Genomic DNA, 4966 nt, shown 5'->3' with positions numbered 1-4966 from the left:
GCTTGTCTGGGGGCTGCCTGATCCAGGAGTGTCCTTCACATGTCTGGCAGTTGGCCAAGGGCTGGCTCATCTAGGATGGCCTCAGTCACTCCTCCAGTGGTTGGCTGTTGATCACAGGGTGACTGGGCCATATGTTTCTCATCTTCCAGTAAACAGCCTAGACTACTTCACATGCACAGGGTCCTAATAAATGAAGAAGCAGCATTTTATTTATTTCCTTATTTGTTTCTTTATTTTTCCTTTCTCAACTCTGTGCTCCCCCAGTCACAGTGCAGACCAGGCAAGGGGCCTGGGCTGAGGTGTGTACAGGTTGGGTTTGTTCTGCCTCCTCTTTCTGCACAGTCGGTGTCAGCACACTGCCTGTGGTTAAGCAGCAGGAGGCCAAGCAGCAGCACAGGCCTAGGCTCAGAATCGACATACTGTCATTTCCGCCACATTCTACTGGCCAAAGCAAGTCACAGAATACCATCTCTTGATCGAGCAGCAGTGAAGTCGTGCTGAGCAGGATGAGGATACAGGAAGGGCCCAGGGATGGGACCATTTTTATAACTGATTTACCATAATACCTATATGACTAAAGGCATGCTTTTGACTTAACCTGTCTTTACACATCTGTAAAATAAGGGTAATTGTTCTGCTCTTTCTCAAGGGGTTGATAGTTTATGCAAAGGGCCTGGCTTATCTTAATTTCTAGGAAAATATTAGCCATGATGGTGCTGATCCTACCCTCTAGGGTTTTTCCAGCCTGGAAATCTTATGCATTTGCATGGAAGACAGAGTAGGCTGTTTTTTCGTGGCCCTTCAGGGCAGGACTTTGGCCTTGACTTCCTCTCTTGATTTCACGATGTTTCAGTTAACCCCCTTCACGTTGTGGTACAGAAATCCACTAAAGTTTGCTCAATTACAGAAACCAAAGCTTCTGCTTGTCCCTATAGGTCCACTCCATCACCTCCTTCCTTGACTCTGCTCTAGAACCTGCCCAGCCAAGTAACCTTAGCCCAGGAGTCCAGTATGATGTTCAGCTCTGTTTGTTAGAGCCAAATGGCCTGGTTCTCAGTGTCCCAATTCCCAAATCTAAAGAGAGAATCTGATTGGTCCAGCACATATTTTCTTATAAGGCCAGGTTATTCCAATCTGCCATGGCAGGAACAGTGGGCAGTGTTGGGGGGAAAGGGCAGCTCTACGTGGGCAGCAGAGGTTGTAAGCAAGGGCAGTTCCTTCAGAACATGGCTGTGAGCTAGCAGACACTGTGATTCACGTTTCCTGGATACAAGCAGCCTCCTCTGATTTAAATTATGATCCCATCAAATAGTCGAAGTACTAAATTTCAAGAACCTTATAAAAATCTATCTCCTTGCCCTGGCTGGTGTAGCTCAGTGGATTGAGCATGGGTCTGTGAAGCAAAGGGTTGCCAGTTTGATTCCCAGTCAGGGCACATGCCTGGGTTGCAGGCCAGGGCCTCAGTAGGGGACACATGAGAGGCAACCACACATTGATGTTTCTCTCCCACTCTTTCTCCTTCCCGCCCCCTCTCTCTAAAAATAAGTAAAATATTTAAACATTCATCTCCTCTCAGAACATCTCTTGGTAAAGTGGAGGGAGAATGGCTATTTCTCCCTCCACTCCCCCAAATCCTACCACATGCTTTAGCTGTAGCACAGATGTACACGGTAGTTTGCTAGGGCTGCCGTAGTGGCTTAAACAACAGAAATTTATTTTTCGTAGAATTCCAGAGGCTGTAAGTCTGAGATCAAGGTTCTGGCAGGGTTGATGCTTCCTGAGGGTTGTAACAAAAGGCTCTGTGCCAGGTCTCTCTGACTTGTAATAACTGTCTTCTTCCAGGTCTTCACATTGTTTGTACTCGGGATAGGTCTCTGTTCAAATTGTTCTCTTATATAGGATTAGCATCCACCCTAATGACCCCATTTTAACGTTAATTACCTCTGCAAAGGCCCTGTCTCCAAATACAGTCACATTCCGAGTCATGGGGTTATGTAATATGAATTCTGAGGGAGACACAAGCCTGTTTTAAAGCTCTAAGTCTGTGAAAAAGTAGTCATACTTTGTGCTTGAGTGTTTCTGTTAAATTATGAAGGTATTTTAAAATTACGTGTAGTCAAATATTTTGTTTAACACTGTTTAAAGCAGGGATCCCCAACCTCTGGGCTGCCGACTGGTACTGGTCCAGGCCTGTTAGAAACTGGGCTTCACAGTTCCTAACTGGACTTGAATGTAATGTGCTTGAGTCATCCTGAAACCAGCAACCCCCCAAGCCTGGTCCACGGAAAAATCGCCTTCCATGAAACCAGTTCCTGGCGCCAGTTAGGGATCATTGGTCTAAAGGCAATGAATGGTTCTCAACTCTGACTGGACAGTAAAATTACCTGGTGCTTAAAAAAAACATCTTTGCCTGAGCCCCACCTCCAAAGATTCTGATGATTTAGTTTCAGGCGGGATAGAGCACTTAAAAAATATTCCCAAAATGATTTTAAAATGCAGTCCATGTTGAGAACTGCTGGCTTCACACAAAGGATAGGGGAGGCAGACAACTCTTAGTAAGCACCTCCACTCGCCTGGCTGTGAGTTAAGTGCTTTGTTATATTTATAATTTAATTTTCAAAACAATCCTATAAGTACGACACCCTCCGTTTTATAGACAAGGAAACTGAGGCTCAAGAAGATCGCCTTCCCCAAATCCCACCAGCTGTGGAGCCAGAGGTTTAGGGCCCTGGATTGGTTTGCAGGTTGGTCAGGCCTTTTTCATTGTTTGTAAAGAAATCAACAAAGATATCAATTTTGGCCCCTTTTAAAAAACATCTTACAATCTTGCCTTCACACTGATTCTCCCTTCACAGGCTCAATCAACAACCATCAAGTGAATGTATTATCTCTTTGTCAAAACAGACTAAGCTGGCTGCAGCAACCAACCCAGATACCCCTGGCTTAACATGCAATGGTTTCTCAGTCATCAAGGTTTCCTGCAGCTCTTGGCCTCTCTAGGGCAACTCCCCACCAATGGGTGATGGGGATTCAGGCTGCTTCCTCTTTTGGGCTGCGTTGTTTGGAATACATGTCTCCTGTGTTGCTTAGGCAGAGGGGAGGGAGATTTCCGCCAGCCATTAAATGCTTGCTTAAAAATGTCACATTGCACTTCTGCTTAGAGCTCTTTGATCAGCTCTAGTCACAGGAAATGTGGGGGAGCACAAGGACATTTGGGTGAGCAGTGAAAACTCTGCCTTAACAAAAGACATCTTTTTTGGAGAACATGTTCAATAAGATTAAAACCTATGTTGACTCCACAGGCACCCTTCCCACCACACAGTGAAGCCTACCGATGTAGTCCGTTCTTCTGTGCTTCGGATGATTAAGACGAACCTAAATTCTCTCCTGAGGTGTAAGACGATTTAGGTGTGTTGATGTGCAACTTTACCATATTATACATTCCTTGGGGGACAGGGACCGTATCTCATTCTTACTTTTATCCCCCCCTCATAATGCCTTCTATGCAGTAGAGCCGCAGTAATAGTATGTATTTACATACATATAGAAATTCAGCAAATTCAGACAAGGAAGAATTGGTTCTTGCCCTCATAACTACAACTAAAGTCCCCTAATAACAACATATTAGTATTGTGTCATCATTTCTCAATGTAGTTGAATTCCCATCTCTCATTTAAGCGTGAATGTTATAAATGGGAAATACAGAACAATTAGCTTGGACTTCTCATTCATTGACCAATTTGTAAACTACCTCCTCCTCACACATTTCTCTCCTGTGTCACAGCTGGATGAGACCCATGCAGCTTAGAGTCAACAGGTGACAGAATGCTAGGCTTATATTATGTATATACCCACATGTTAGACAGCTTTTTAAAAAAGATTTTATTTATTTATCTTTAGAAAGGAAGAGAAAGGGAGAGGGAGAGAGTATCAATATATGGTTGCCTCTCGTGTGTCCCCTGCTGGGAACTGGCCTGCAACCCAAGCATGTGCCCTGACTGGGAATCGAGCCACGATCCTCTCGTTTGCAGGCCAGCGCTCAATCCACTGAGGTTCATTAGCCAGGGCTAGACAACTTTTTGATCAGGCACGTAGATCTTCAGATGTTTAACCGTTTTTTTGAAAAATACTTGCAAAAGACAGTTGAGGGGCAATATAAAAATATCAGAAATACATAATTTCTCAGTTTATATATAGTGGACAGGTTCTGGTCTATTTTTGCCCTTAGATATTTCATACTTCACAATTAAAATGAGAATTATAGCTTAAAGCAACTTGTAAATTTTTATGAAATATTTTCATTACCAAAGCAACTTAAAAGAAAAAGAAGAGAGAAAGAGATAAAGCCCTGGCCAGGTAGCTCAGTTGGTTGGAGCATCATCCTGATATGCCAGGGTTGTGGGTTCAATCCCCAGTTAGGGCACAAACAGTAATGAGCCAGTGAATGCATGAATAAGTGGAATAAATCCATGTTTCGCTCGCTCTCTCTTAAAAATCAATCAATAAAAAAATGTACGAAATTGAGATAAGTCCTGACTGGCATGGCTGAGTTGGTTGAGTGTGGTCCCACAAAGCAAAAGGTCTCAGGTTAGACTTGTGGTCAGGATACATGTCCGGAGTGTGGGCGTGTCCCCATTTGGGTGCACGTGCAAGAGGCAACTTATTGATGTTTCTCTTCCTCTCTTTCTCCCTCACTAAAAATAAATAAATATCTAAAAAAGAGAGAAAAACTCATTCATGGTCCTCATGATCCTACTTTCTGACCACTATTAGAATTTTATTTCCAGATCAGCTATTTTTAGATAAAAGAAAATGTTTAGTAATCTCTGTTTCTTCCTCTACAAGGTTATTTGGTATAAGGTTATTGGAAAACTGTCATTTTGGATAGACATTTTCATTTAGTTAGTATTTTAGTGACTGTATTTCATGCAACAGCTGTGAGGTGAAGGTTCAGAAGAAACCAGGG

The 4966-nt window shown here is 43.2% G+C and overlaps 1 non-coding gene across 1 annotated transcript; it reads right to left on the bottom strand.

Annotated features, from left to right (window-relative positions):
• Window positions 1-250: 250 nt before the first annotated feature.
• LOC119064866 (small nucleolar RNA SNORA51) lies at window positions 251-383 on the bottom strand. Its single transcript, XR_005085504.2, has one exon. It is a non-coding gene; the product is annotated as a small nucleolar RNA SNORA51 (small nucleolar RNA).
• Between the last annotated feature and the right edge of the window lie 4583 nt (window positions 384-4966).

Source organism: Artibeus jamaicensis, unplaced genomic scaffold (genome assembly GCF_021234435.1).
Source record: "Artibeus jamaicensis isolate MK-2021 breed Jamaican fruit bat unplaced genomic scaffold, CSHL_Jam_final scaffold_916, whole genome shotgun sequence".
Lineage (NCBI taxonomy): Eukaryota > Metazoa > Chordata > Mammalia > Chiroptera > Phyllostomidae > Artibeus > Artibeus jamaicensis.
The sequence above is the reverse complement of the archived record's forward strand: the minus strand, read 5'-3'. Positions and strand labels throughout refer to the sequence as shown.